The sequence below is a fragment of the Cyphomyrmex costatus genome, unplaced genomic scaffold, assembly GCF_001594065.2.
Source record: "Cyphomyrmex costatus isolate MS0001 unplaced genomic scaffold, Ccosl1.0 scaffold132, whole genome shotgun sequence".
NCBI lineage: Eukaryota > Metazoa > Arthropoda > Insecta > Hymenoptera > Formicidae > Cyphomyrmex > Cyphomyrmex costatus.
Genome location: NW_017275304.1, coordinates 753,601 through 769,424, shown reverse-complemented (window position 1 = coordinate 769,424; position 15,824 = coordinate 753,601). Strand labels below are relative to the sequence as shown.

Here is a 15,824-nt window from a genome sequence, read left to right as displayed (position 1 = left end):
GGACAAGCGAAGAGAGACAAGCTTTTAAAAATTCTATTCAGTATATAGTCCAATTTGAATCTCGTGGTGGTCAGTATTATAACAGAGAGCATAGTAAGTGGTTTCAATTTTTAAGTAGTTTTGTGTTATTACGGATTTTGACAGATTTTTGTTTAGATATTTTGAAATAAGTCAATTTTTCGATTGCACACCTTTAATTAAAAAGTTACTACATTTAAACTTATTTATCTTAGTCGACTGTTTTCGAAATTTTAATTGTTAATAACTTTTTAACTGAAGGTGTGCAAATGAAGAATCGACTTATTTCGGAATGTACAAAATGAAAATATGTGCAAACGACGAGCACTCGAATGAGAGCTATAGAAAGTTCTTTTTTTTTTTCAAAAGTTGAGAATTAACTTCGTATGGATATAGTAATAATGTATCAATCTCAACAGTGATAGTATTCTATGGTTAAAAAAAATAATACGGCAAATTTCAAAATTGGATAAGAACTGCCAATTGAAATGCTATTGTGTTACTACTCATTTGCTATTCTTATTAATTAAGTTATTTTTATGTTTAAGTTAACTAATGTTTCGTCTTTTATATATTACTATAATTAAAAAATTACTAAATAGTTTCGTGTAGTTATAACATCATAATTTTCTATCTAATCTTTATATATCGCAGGATATCACTGGATATCGCAGGATATCACTTTATGATATTATAAAATAATTTAAAAATAATAAAAATCTATAAGTATAAAACAATGCATATAAAGAAAAGCAAAGAATCAATAAATTAACAGATAAATTCAATTTATTATAAACGTTTCGACTCCGATTGGGTCATTCTCAATGTTACAGTAAAAATAATACAAAATTAGTTACAAATTTACAGAATTCATCATAAACGTTGTTTCCAAAAAGTAATTAGAATTCATTGTTTAAAATTTAGCATTCTTCATCCTGTATAATGTGTTGTTAATTCAGAAATAATCTAAACCGTGACCGCACAGATAAAAGTTTTTTTTATATATATAAGTGAACAAAAGTTATAACTATAATCGTGTATCTTATTAGTTATATAAAAGCTTCATGTCAGTTGATAAAGTCCTTTTTAAGCAAAATTGCAAAATTTGTGAACCATCTGACTTCATCGGTTCTATAAATGTTCTAATAAAGGTTCTATATCTAATATGTCCACCTTATCCCATTTAAAGTTATGATCCTTCTCAATATGGTGTTTCGAAATAACTGATGGAGATTTGGATAATTTAAAAAATTTGTAAAAATTTTTGAAACACTGATTATTTTTATTTAATTACAAACTGATGATAAATCTGATCTAGAACTGATGATTATCACAAAGATTTAAAAAATAAAAGAATCTTTTATTATATCCTTACATATTTGTAAAAGTATACACATATTCTTTACTTCTCTTTTTCTTTGTTCTTTTATTCAGAGTTTCACTTTTTTTATTACGCATTTCTGTTTGTTCACTGGCTTGTTTGCTCATTTATTTGCATAATGAATTTTTATTACGTAGTACCACAGATTCATAAGTATCACAAGCAAACGCTATATACAATATGAGCTTATATGACTTTGATCCTGAATGTAAAAAAGAAATAATGAGACGAAGCAAAAATTTTAATATTGATCTTTGTGAGGAATGCAAAATATTTGAATAAAAGCAAAGTTAAAGGCTTTCTTTTGATGTTACGCACGCTCAGAAGGAAGAAAAAAATAAATTTTCACAACAGAGGAGAGGCATAGTAAAAGGCACGGCAGGAGATAAATTCACATCGACGACATCGGCATCTCACGAAATGGCGTCGGCATGGATAACCGGCTTGCGTGAACGTCACAACCTTGTTCTTGTCATTTTCAGTCGACGTTATAAAATGTCTGAGAGAAATACGTGTAAGGGAAAACGAATGGGCAGACCGAGGATTAGAGGGCGGAAGGGCGCGCACTATGGATAGGGATCCTCTTACGAGCGGCTTATGTTTCAATTTGTTCGGTCGCGAATAAAATCGCGTTTTACGAGGCGTCAAAATGCTACAATCCACTAGTGTCCCTTGAGCGAACCACCATCCCTTCGCTAATGACTTATACTTGAGATATTTGCGAATAGTAATACTTTTGTTTCGCAGGAGAAAACGGCTACGATTGCCACGACCAAAAATCGCCCATCGAAACCTTTTTTGGTTACAATAACTATAGTGCAAGTGTGATAAGATTAGAATAGCTTAATGGTTATATGGCGGTAAAAATAATTTTACGATTATCACAATCAAATATATTAATGGGCGAAAATTATTATTATTTCCAGCTGTGGAGCAACCGTAATATTTTTTCTATGTATATAAAATTATTTATACTCTTTTAGTAAAGACTAAAGAGAAATAACGTAATTTTTTTATTTGATTTATATTTTCATTTAAATAAAATAAAATTGATATTGTGATTGGAGGGTAAGATTATATTATTTAATTATACATTTTTTAAATCACAAACGTGCATTAAATCTAACATTTAATTATTTCGTTATTATGACGGTTTGCTATTGAAACAAAATCGCCATTAACGATACAATCAAATATAATTAAGTTTGAAAAGTCCAATGACTTTTGCATAATGCATCGTACAATGCAGCACTGAATGTAAGACGATAATATTGGCAATCGACATCGAAAAAATTCCACTTCGTAGATGCGCTATCGTCGCCGAAAAATGTCAAAAGTCGTCTTCAAACGGCGAAGACATCCGGCGATCGGCACAAAATACTTCCGTTCTCCGGTACGGTACGTCTGTCTCTTCGAATCTACCTCGTCGTATCCTGCTGCCGTTTCTTCCACGCTTTTTCCAAGGTGGATGCAGACACCACAAATCCTGAAGGAAACAGTCAGTCAGTCTGTCTAAAGAATCGTCGTGTCTCTTCCCATTCGTATTTCTTCTCTACTTCTCCCTTTCTTTACGAGAGATAAAGAATCGATAGAAACTCGGATTTTCAATGAGGAGAATCGGGAAGGAGGGAAAAGAGAGAGAGAGAGAGAGAGAGAGAGAGAGAGAGAGAGAGAGAGAGAGAGAGAGAGAGACGTAATGCAAACGGGAAGACGAGCTTGCACGAAGCTATATAGAGACAAAGGGAGAAAGGAGAGAAGGAAGTGTATATAGCCAGTCGATTCTACATTTTGCAATTCCAATCCTCGTGCAACGCTGTATTGTCTCGATCGTGGCAAACGGTAGAAGCGTTTCGTCGCGATCTATCCGTTTCGTCGCTTTGACGTCGCCATCGAATTGTGATTAATCGCACTGTTTGCGTTTTGCAGTTAATCGGTTGGCGGGTATTTTGTGCGTTTACGTACGTGTTCCGACGAACGATCCTATAACTCGTAGACTTGTAATTGACGAGCTGTAATCGAAAAGTTGAGATAGAAAGTCGTAACTGCCGGAACTATCATATTGTGGAAATGAAGAGAAAAAGTTATCCTTTAATGATTCGATAAGTGATAAAGGTTTAACGTAATAATAACGAAAATTATTAAGTACAATTAAGATATTAGCCAGGCATTGTATCGAGATGTGAGACTAATCGGTATTTCAATTACATTTGTGGAGCACTGTTTTGTTCGGCAAAATGGATGGTCGTTCCTTTATCATTTGTAAAAATCGAGAGATAAACTGCCAATTTAACAAAAGAAATGTAGGATTTATGCAGTTCGATCATCATTTTTTCTTATGTGCATATTAATTTATTAATAGTTTTCTAAATTTTTACATCGCGGAAGCGCTATTAATCTTGCTGATGCATTTCAGAATATAATCCCGTGTACAAGACAGTCGTATCAGTAATTAGTGCCGATTCATTTGTCAAAGCAACGGACCGGACCGTTTTCGATTTAATTCCGGTGGCGCTTTCGCAGAGAGAGTTCCAAGAAAATTACTTCGATCCCTAGGAAGATTCTTAAATGGTGAGCGTTAAACCACCGAAGTGGTAAGCGATCGAGGCTGCTAGGCGCTTTTCATCAGCCAAATATATAAGGCTTTACGTACTTTGGAGTTGGCATTAAGACGTTGCGCAATTAAAAAACGGTAATTGTGCAATGTCTCAATGTTAACTTGTAATACAATTTCACTCCATTTGAATAGTGTTGAATTTAGTAGTAAGAACTACAACGAATAAAAAATGTAATTGTATTTACCATTGCGATACCAGAGAAATGTATATAACTGAAGCATTTAACTGGAAAAGTATGGTATATGTGCCTTTTTAAAAGGATATGTTTCATATGATTTTTTAACAATCAAAAGACAAGTATATTACAATTCTGCGGTATTTTATTACGTCAAAATTGTATCATATATTGTATATTTAAAAAATTAGCGCTTACATATATATTCATTATTCACATTCGATAGAGCAAAGTTTCAGCTTTAAGAATCAAATTTTTTAAATTACGGTACAATAATTTTTAACGGAGTTATGAGCAATTATCATAATGTGTGTTTTTTTTACTTAACTCGCGCATAACTCAGGAACAAAAAATCGTAGAAACATTTTTTAAAAACAAATTTTTAGGAAAAGCTTTAAGTTTTTACGTTAGGCAGTTGAAAATTTTCGCAAATTTTTTTTGGTACATAACATACCCACATAGTAAGAAGAAAAATTTCCATTTTTTTCAGCTTGTAGTTTTCTATGTGTAAAAATTATAAAATTTACATGAACTAAAAAATTATAAAAACCTTTTGAAATTAACGATTTTAAGCTTTAAAATCTTTTTTTTAAATTTAAATTTTGTTCACTTTTTACGAAGGTATTGTATAATATATATAATTTTGAGTTAATACGTATAAAAACTGCATAACTTTTCTTCCAACCAATAGATCAGGTGAGAGCATAATTTAACGATTACGCACGTATATATATTTCATACACGTGAAAATGCGCGTGATTTCGAGTCGTGTTAAAATAAGCATTAACTATGTCGGAAATACAATGCTCGTCAGTTAAAATTCGCGAAATTATTCCGCGACGAATCACGCGGCCGACCTCACGTCAAACGTTTACAAATCCTCCGTTTTTCTTGCCGCAAGTCCACACTACGGATTTGGGTTAGTTTACCTTGAATTAGCATAGTTCCGTGTCACTTTCTAGACTGTGGATTTTCCCTATGAGATTAGTATGGAAGAAATGAATGTTCTTTTGCAAAGTAGGCATGAGAAGTATGAAAAGTACGAAACCATGGGCGCAATTTTGTTTCTGACACTTATATTATCTATATTTTACCTTTCTCGTCCGCATTTCCTACCATATTACGATCCGCGACGCGTTGCGTTTTCCATTCGTGAAAAGTTTCTGCGTATATAAAATGAGTAATGGATAGAGCAGAGTATGCTTTATTATGTCAAGATAATTGGAAAAGGCTGAAAGTGTCCAACAATTGAAGTTTGAGAGGACATAAGAAAACCTAGTTTCATTCCGCGATCGTTGTACCGTAAACGATTAATGATGAGAAACGAGAATCAACTTTCTAAAGGAGAATCGCTGCTCTTTTTGAGCCCGGGTTACCGACGTGATATCGATCGTCCGCTGAACGGTAGAGAGGGACCAATTAAGGACACTATCCGTTTCCACAGCTGCGAGCTGAGATACTCCCACGTTTACTTCATGAAATACTTCTTTAACTCCCGCACAAGCGCTGTGTCCCGGCGCCAAACACTTGTCGCTTCATGATTCAGGAGCGATCCGGAAGAAGGGAAAGAAGAAGAGGCAACGTGAGAGACGTGGAGGAGAAGGGGAACTAGAACACCAAAGACGAAGAGGGAAGAGCAATAGTTTGTAGCGCAGAGAGAGAGAGAGAGAGGGAGATACGGGGGATGAAAGGACAAGCGAGAGAGCGAGAGGAAAGAAAGAAGCGGGTATACCGAGGAGTGAAACGAGACGGAGGACGATGCGAACGGAGGGCGCGAGCAGGGATGAGGAGGGATGGAAGGCGTTGGTGCATGCGCAAGAATTTCACACGTGAGCCCGCGAATCCGCGAGAGAGGTTCACCTCGAGCGCGAGACTTCCTGCCGCTTCAGTGTCGTGCGCGATTCCGTACGCGGCGCTTGGCGAGGCGACAACTGTGCCAGGGCACGACTCGCGCCACGTTCTCGTTGACAGATCGGTGACAGATCGCACGCGGCTCGGCCACTTCGAGATCCCGGGTATCGCAAGATTCTGCGGGCCTAGCTACGATGGAGCCCGACGATTAGTCTCGCGACAAGAAAGCGCGACGATCGAACGGAAGATCAAATTATAAACGGTCGCAAGGAGCATCAAGGCGATTGGCGCACATAGATAGAAACACGTCGGAACGTTGGCCTGGTATTCCTCGATAATCGCTCGAACGGAATAATACCGCAGTCGCGTCAAAATGACGTGGGCGTAATAGAAACCGTTTGGCAGCCGGGAGAGGATTAATCTTCAGACCAGACTAAAGGGGTCCCACCGGTAGACAGGTGGCTTGTCAGTCATCCCTCCGCGAAATAGGAGCTCGTGATAGAGCCACGCGATAGTAAATCACAAAGTGGCGGGATTTCGCGCGACTGTCAGATGGAAACGCCGTTCCATTCCGCTCTGCTCCGCTCCGACTGACAACACCCTCTTCAGCACGTCACGCGGCCAATAGAGATGAGTTTTACGAAACGTATCGCGCTGAAATAGCGACTTTGTGCATGAGGATTTGCCATCGTTGTTACTACCATCATCGTTATCTCAGAAATGATCAAAGTCAACCTCTGCCGACTTGTCCGATGCGATTCTCGGTTGCCGTAAATAACGCTACGCACTTTGACGAGTAACGACTGGTGAAAGCCAACGGCTATACGATCTCCGGGTCGCGTGTACGTGTGTGTTACCACGGTGGAATCCCGCTCGTAATGACTCGTAATTGCGCGGAGGAGGAGCCGACGTCGTGCTGGAACGATTTAAGGGACACCTAGCAGCGCCACCCGCACCCTCCGTTTATAATGATTAGGTGCACGCGACTACGGGGATTACCTGGTTGAGGTGGAGGACCCCGAGGTGCTCCGAGACGCGAGGGTGGACGGAGACGGAGAGGCTAACGTGAGGCTGAAATCTGAATACGAGGGTGGTTGATCGCGCGCGACCCCGACGAACTCGTCCCTGGTACCTCTCGACCAAACGATCCAACACGGGCTGATCGTTAGCACGCTCAGGCGCGGATCATCGACGTTTTCACGTAACCGATCGCTGAAAAGATTCAATTGGAAGGTGAGGTCAATTTCACGATTATCATCTATTTTTGTTCCCTCTTTTTTCCCTCTATAACCAATCGCGATTATTCTTTGCTCTGTTCCACTTTCTTTTTTCTCCTCCTGCGAGTCTGGTTTGTTCCACGGCAAATCGATAGGATAATGGCGACACTAAGATAAATATGATGTCGGAATAAATTTAAATGCGACGTCCCGATAAAACGCTTATGTAATCATTGAATTATCTATTAATATTATTTAATCTTCAATTAATTATATCTCACAGATAAAATAAAAACTGGTAACACCAAAAATTTACCAACGCGCTTTATGTATTGTCGGAAACTATCGATGTGTTAAATTTGTTATAAATTTTCAAGTGGTACAATGACGTCGAACGATATCTTAATAATGGTTTTCTAATAATAGCATCTATAATTGACGTTACATAAGCTGTCAGGATCCATCTTTTTCCTATTCTAGTTTTGTTCAAATTTGTAAGCAGTGTATATAAAGATAGTTATTCTTACATTTGTTTCTGACGGAAAACGATCGACGTGACGTTTGCTTTTAAAAATTTAACTGTAACGCTTTGATCGCCGTTTGGTTCCCGCCATTCTTTCGACTATTCCGCGTGTTCGTGCCGGATGCGGTTGCGCATCATTTCTCTTAATGTTCGCCAACGATCCGTAAATCCTGTTGAAAAACGCGGCACTCTCGGTTCCTCGCGTTTCTTCCTCGCTCCGGTACTTCGCGCTCCATCTCGTCATCCCCACCACGAACTTTACTGACGTACGTGCGGCTTGCTCGGGGGTTTTCATCCCGACGGTCTAACGAGCTCGATTACGCTCATCGGATTTCATTTGCGATGCTGTTGGATGTGGATCATCGTATTGCACGCCTCCGGTCGATCCCTGCTTACGAATCGCATCCACGTCGCGCAAGCGTGGCTAAAATAAGAGAGATAGGGAGAAAAAGGAAATGCCGCGGTGGTTTTCCGAGAGAGGATAATGAAATTTTTAAGAAACCAACGGCTCAGTGGGAATGTTGCTTGAAAATGTTAACTCTCTCTCTCTCTCTCTCTTTCTCTCTCAGAACGTGGACTCACGTACGCTAAAATTAAGTAATGGGATGTAATTTTCATTCCCGCTCTTCGACATTTCTTTTATTCATTACTCTTTGTCGTTTATTTTAATCAGACGGAAAGTAAACACGATTTTCTGGCATTATTGATTGTGTAGAAGGTGATATTAAAATCTAAGTCGTTGCCTGCTGTCGATGAATACCGAAGAGTGACGTGAAAAAGCTTGGATTAATAAGACTTTCCTCCAAGGAGTATATTCGACACGAAAGCCACGTTTTCAGCGTCCTTCGGAGCTGCATTCATCCTCCCAGCTGACGGGCTTCATTACCCTCATTGAATTTCGCTGAAAGTCGCTATCTCGCGCGAGTAGTCGAAATCCGCTCGACGAGAAATAAAGAAAAAAATATATATATTCTCCTTGTGCAAGCCGTAACGCATTTTAATCAAAATCACTGCACTTGAACAAATAAGTTTTGTGTCTTTTGTCAAGTAGACAGGGAACATTGTTTTCTAAGAACAAACTCGCGTGTCGTATCAAAATATACGTTGCGAGTAGTACTTTTAAAAAAGAATAGAATAGTACTTTTAAAATAAAAAATTAAATTAAATGTATGAATAATACACGAGAATAAGTCTAATAGTAAATAAACTAAAAAGATATTAATTGCGGATATTGATGTGCAACTGAAAATTTAGAGAATAGTTTAAACGTGTATAGAATTACTTCGAATATATTATATTGCCATGAAAAGAAAGTTTCGTTGCTATTACAAATTGCCTCGATTTCAACAAATATTTGCTTCAAGGCTCGACGACCCTTGTAATGCGTCTGGCTTTTAGGGCGTAATGGACACGTCACCAACGTTAAGCATCGGCGGTTCGAGGGCCAGGGCAGCCCTTTTGACCACTAGCGGTACCGGAACCGGCAGCACTGACAGACGGGTCGTCTTTTTAGCAAGTCAACCCTCAGTTAGCAGTAGTCACGAGACCAAGACCTGGCCTCACCATTGGTCGCCGCATACGGTATGTAGTTCATCAGTAAAAGGTGTATAGCACGGTCAAGTGACTTATTGACAAGGGTTCAACTTAGTTGACCTGAATTCCTAAAGATTAACTAATTGTAAGGAATATGCGATCGTGCGCGTGACATTGTCGTCCATTTCTTGATGCTCACTTTTGAATTAATTATTCTCAATAATTGAAATAAAATAATTATTATCTTTTTATTTTTATAACAGAAGCTCACACGCGTTATTATTTTAATATATAGATTTATTGTGTCGAGCTGTACCTTTTACGCATGTATTTTTAATTATTTTTTTTATTATATTATTTAATTAATAATCAGTATTATATATTTTAATCTGTTCGTAATGTTTTAGCATAATGTTTATAATAATAGTATGCTATTTTAATTTCATACGTTAAACATTTTGACTTTCAAATGAAAATTTATTTAATTTGTAATATAAGGAATTAACTTTATGAACAAATTTTTAAAAGTAATATCTATTCTTCATTAAAATCTGCAAATTTCGTGTTTATACAACGATTAATAATTTAATTGCAATGGACTAATAACGGCGTGAATAATAAAATAAGGCCGAAAAATTGACTAATTATATTATATTTCTTTTTCTTCTGACATCTTTCACGTTGGTATAGAACAGCTAATTATCACTTAACTTAGATTTATTAAGTAGTAAATGGCAACTTTAATTTGTTCGACTCTTATTCAATATGTTAATTGATAATTATTTTTATGATTATATGACATATTGAAGATGGCCTAATCAAGGTCGAAACGTCTATGACTTTATATTGTTAAGAATTTGAAATGTGACGTTTCGTTACGAACATCCTGCGTGTAGCTGTATGCTGCTCTTATTTTACTGTTTCTATTTATTAAGCCACTTTTTAGTTATTTATTTATTTTCATTCAATATGCACAAATGGACTGACGCATTTTCACTTTTTTAATCACGCTATTTTGTACTCTTTAATTGTACCTCGATGTCGTGTCGATGTCAGCGACGAGATTTACCACTCTTTAGCCGTCAACATTTTCCCTGGTTGGTTACTGTTTGCCTCTTTTACGAGGTGCAATCGTTGGCGCAACGAATAACAAGTAATGCGCTAATGAAGCAATCAGAGGACATGCGGAGGTTTAATTATAGTGGAAGTTCGCGTTGCGCGAGCTAGCCAGAGCGAAATTACTTCGTCGTGAATAACGGGGGATCGATTCGTGGGAACCGGACTTTTACGACATGTGAAATTATGCCGCGATGCAATCGAAATCAAAATGGCCTGGCCTATCGACGTCACATTCTGGGACCGACATAAGCTTCGCATCATACTGATGCACGGAAATATCTAGCGCCGCGACGGACATTCGCGTGGCGACAGGTGATGATTCTTGAAATAATTAATGCATGGAGATTGACGAAACCGGGAAATAAATAGTAGAGGAATTCCGATAATTAACCTGCTGTTCTCCGGTCGAATCTAAATCCGACCTGAAATTAGCGACCTAATTAGGAGAAGAAGCAAAAAAAAAAGGAGAAGAAGAGACAAAGGATATAAAGGCATTCTTTTCCAAGTTCTCACACACATGCAATTAATTTACAGGCTCAAATTATCGATTCATCATTTGATTTCCAGAAATATTAATGGACAATATGAACTCGATATCATTATTGCGTAATTCGATATTTATACGTAATTTAATATAACAGTATTATACCCGTTTGGAACTAATTTTATAGACTTATATAGAAGTAACATATTACAGAACAGAATTCTTAAAGAAAATAAAAACTGTCTCACGAGGTTTTGACATAATCAATATCAATCTGTTCTACTTGATATTTCTTGGGAGAGCAGATTTTTGACCCAGGAAAACATCACGGCCTCGACACGCGAAAACGAGTCGAACCTAATCTCAGGCCGGGCCAGGACGGCGCGAAAATGAATTGGCCAGATTTGATTCCGATGCATTTAACGCATTGACCGTTATCGCTCGTGTCGACTGGTCTGACGACGATACGGGCTCGCTTTGGCATTGTGATCCTCGCTTTGGTGGGAGACACGCGACTCACTTGCTCCCTGCTTCTCTCTCTTTTCATCCGCTCTGCGTATCTCTGTTCGTGCGGACGATGCATCGCGCGGAGCGGGCAACCCGTCGCACATTCGGAATTCTGAATTCCGCTCGTCACCCGCACGTATTTGGCTGCGTGCGCGTGCACGCGAGATCCATATATGCGGGATGTATGGCGGGATTGCATGAGCCGGGACCGCGCGCGGATGTACGGGGCCCCGGAGGGCGTCAGACGATATTTCGGAGGAGTTCGGTACACGCGGATAGCACGGTTATTAATTTAACGGCGATGGATACGAGCTTGAGAGACTACCATTTCGGTTCGCCTCCGTATGCCAGTGGCATATATACCATGTGGTATGTATAGCTATACATATACGCACGTGACAATGCATACGAGAAGGCGAGTGAGAAGGTTCGATGGATATTATTTAGACGAATTTTCCATAATTTGCGATGAATTTCTCTTCGTTCGTCTATTCGTAATACGTCTATACCACACTCGGTCATCGCGAGGAGAAAGATGTCCTGAAAATAGCATTATGACTATTTTCGTAGTCGCTCGGCATGGAGGTTTAAATATTTCACGATGCGGCTCGGACGATTCGAAACGATTTTCGATACGGGAGCTCCGTTACGACACTGTGATTAATTACGAGACGCGAGCTGCTATTGGCTTTGCGACTTCTGAACATTTTATATATCCACTAGAGTGTAGACATCTACCAGGTTAGCCGATCATTCCCGTCGTGCCAGGCAAGTCCAATCTTCGTTTTATTATTCGTTACGTTCCAGTTTTACCGATGCTAATTAGCCAGCAGTAATTTGAGTTCCGATTGAACCTTCATCTTTTGTTCTTCATAATTCAAACAAAATGAATAGTTAATCGATTGACAATAAGAATTAAAATAAATATTCGTAAACACGGAAAGTATCCAAGTTGATACGCGATATGAGAATGAATGCATCGCGGACACTTGGGCGCGATCCGTCTAAATGTCCGTTCTGCAAGTGTTAACGAAGGACAAGAGAACCGTGTGGAGTTCTGTTAGAGGTAAATGGCGCTTTGAGAGCAACTGCGAGCTCTCTCCGGAGAGGTGGGAAAAGTTCCGCTGGACGAATCCCGAACGCTTCCCTTCTCGGTTTCAGATGGCGATTTGATACTCGCGGAAAATGCGACACCGGTAAAGATCTCGTTACGTGTCTCACGATGTACGTCATCAGAGGGTCAATCTTGATCGTGCGTGTAGCTTTATGGAGCCACCCTCTATTCCCTCGTCATCCGTTTTTTCTCCATTTTAACTCCAGGACCGCTTGCGGTTATAGGGCGCCGCATCGCCGACGAACCTCCTGCTTAACCCCCGACGGGGGTTGGGGCATTTGCATAGTTATTCAGCTGCGCCGGATGAAAGTCGTTACGGGCCGGCCTTCGAGAATTTCACCGTCGAAATTATCGACCACCGCCGGCGATTGCGCCTTTCATTCGCACCCCCGTGTTTCTGTCGCGACGTAAAACGCGGCAAGTGGCCCAAGCTATAAATCGACGGCTGATTCTAACCTTTTCAAATCCGTTCGTGTTTATTAAGAAAGAAAGCTCTTGAGTGTTTTTATTCAAATACTTTTCACACGACGACGATGATTTAATTTAAGAGTTTCAGGAGAATTTTTTAACTCGAATCTTACTTTCGAGGTACTTTATTATAGGATATAATGCAAGAATTCTCTCACAGCTATACATATTTATTCGATTTCATAATGTTTTAAATTATGCTAAATTACAAATCGTTCTTTCATTAACAATATTCGATTATCGAATAAATGTGGATTAAAGGCGAATGAATGGATTACTCGTTCCGATCAATAATTTAAGCCAGACTGAATTAAGAAGCATATAGTATCGTGTATTAAGTCGGAAAACGTAATGGGCCGCGCATTGTTGTAGCACCGGTTCTTCGCGGCGGTCGATAAATGGGCCAATCATACGTAATGGGGCTTAATTCGAGTGGTAATTCGGTAATTAGCGTCGAAATACGGCCGGCGAACAGCGCGGTACCTTTTCGCGCGCAATTGCGAGGGGCGTAATCGATATGGAACGTTTCGACGGCTGGGTATTATTTACTCCGTTACCCAAACACTTCCAAGGTAATCAAAGACAAATATTGTTTCCATCGCGGTTAGCATCGCGATGAAGCGTATCACGAAGTGAGATGCAAACCTCTTTTACTAATTGGTATAGTTTAACCGGCTAATTGTGCGCGCAATTTATACCGGAGTTCCGCGTGCCGGAACTCGGCGCTACACTTTGAGAGACGACACCTCTCTTGTTCGCTACGGGATTATGTTCGTCACGTAATCTTCGTCAACCATTGAAACTAGGAAAGATAATTATCGAAATAATAGCGATAACAGTAATGTCATGTAATGAACGCATTATATAACCTTCCGTCGGCAATATGGAGTCTTTAAAGGTATATACTATCGATATTTTGATTGTGAGAGAATTCTGATAGAGATAAATCTGTTAAAAATAAGTAAAATATAATCCGATTTCTATGATGTAAAAACTCGTTTTCAAAAATCTTTGACAAGTATTCTACCAGATTATTTTTTCAGGTTGTTATATAATCTGGGAATAATAAAAACATTTGCTTAATTTTTTAAAGAACTATTGCGGAAAAGTTAAAATTTCACGTGGCTAGTGAAAAGATAATATTGTTGCACCCGCACGACCGTTTCGCAAGCCGCGTACGCGCACTCGCGGAAATAAAGAGACCCTCGTATGTGCACAACACAACGCTTTATTACGAGGAGAATACAGAATAGCTCGCAGACTAAATCGTCAAGCTGTCAAACTCAAGTTGTATCTAAAACAAACTCGTTGTCCAGACACGATGCGCTCCTCGCTTCGCTTCACTCAGCTCGCTCGGAGATGGAACGGCACGGGTATCGGGCATAACAATATATCGCTCGATTATTGTAATTAATTTGAAATACCGTATAACAATTTTAACTTCTTATAAATAATGTTTATTATAAATGTACGCTAAATGTTGTAATATTTATATACTGTATTAAAACCTTACGTTGTAATAATAACTATTTCAAAAACTACGTTATTCTTCTTGTTAACATAGCTGTTGCAATAAGCGTCTTCCGATCTCCTATAATCCGAGAATTAGTCTCGCGTTATGACGGCGCTATTAGATCGACCGTTAAGCACTGTTACACGACGTACTAACTCAGTTTCCCACGTTCTACACGGTACAGATTTACGCCCTCATCACGCGGAATTCGCGCCGCGACTTAAAAGGAGAATCAATAATATGCGTTTCTGCCCTTCCCGATCTCGTCTGATCGCGGCATCTCGTTTAATTTCCCAACCGATCGAAAATAATTTCCACTCCTCGAAAATAATTTCCTCTCTCTCTCCTCTTTTCCTTCTAACTTTTTCTCGCCTCTTTCTCCCGTTGCGTCTACTCTCGAAGAAAAAGCCGTGGCCGAGGACCAAATATATCTTTTTTCTTTTTATCACGAACCATCCGCGAGATGCGTTGATGAAAGTTCGAACAAAAATTTCGTGGTTTCCGGCCGTACGGACTCTACTCGAAGTTTGACACCGCCGATTTCCCTGTCGCCGTAAATCAGGATCGCTCGATGACATTTTACTGTGCGTGTTTTCCCATCATCCTCAATCTTTCTCTCTCCTCCTTTCTCGATGCCGTTGGGATCGTCCCTCGTATTCGTGAATATTTTTTTCCGTCCTCGCCGTTCCACCGTGACTTTCTCACTTATACCTACCATTCCCTTCTGTCGTTTCTATCTCTTTCTTCCTCTCGCTCCATTTCTCATAACGATCCGTCTTTCCTCTCTCTTTCTCTTTCCCTTTCATCCAACAGACTGGAGACTTTTCCTCAAACTCCCCTTCGACGCCATTCGCGCCTCCTATATTCACCCACGTCCATTCGTATTCCTGCGGCCTGCTGCTATATCATGGCGTATCAACTGTTTTGTCAGTTTTCGGTACGAGCGCCGGATGAATGGGACTTCTTCTTGGTGCTTCTTCTACTACTTTGTGTGCTCGCGCGCGCACACGCCGCCTCGCACCGTTGAAATTATCGGTCCGACCCTTGCGGTCTCGTTGACGTATATAGCACCATCCCCGACGGGGTGATATAAGAATAATAATACGGCTGCTCTCGTCATATCAGAATTCGTAAAATGGTCGACGTTTATTTCATCGCTTTTTCGCCCTATTCGGTCTCCTTTAAGCATCCTCGAATATCCCATATCAATTTTGAAAATCTTCGGTCTCCTTTAAGTATCCTCGAATATCTCGTAGTAATCGTATTTTGAAAAATTCATAGATCGCTCACGAATCTTTGACCCTTA

General features: G+C 39.4%; 1 protein-coding gene across 1 annotated transcript in view; it reads left to right on the top strand.

Annotated features, from left to right (window-relative positions):
• The first annotated feature begins 9,241 nt into the window (after nt 1-9,241).
• Nucleotides 9,242-15,824, top strand: part of Scgdelta (sarcoglycan delta) — a 208,641-nt gene continuing 202,058 nt past the window's right edge. Inside the window, exon 1 of the mRNA XM_018550995.1 lies at nt 9,242-9,361. The gene's annotated coding sequence lies outside the window, so the exon portion shown is untranslated. The remainder of the gene's footprint in view (nt 9,362-15,824) is intronic.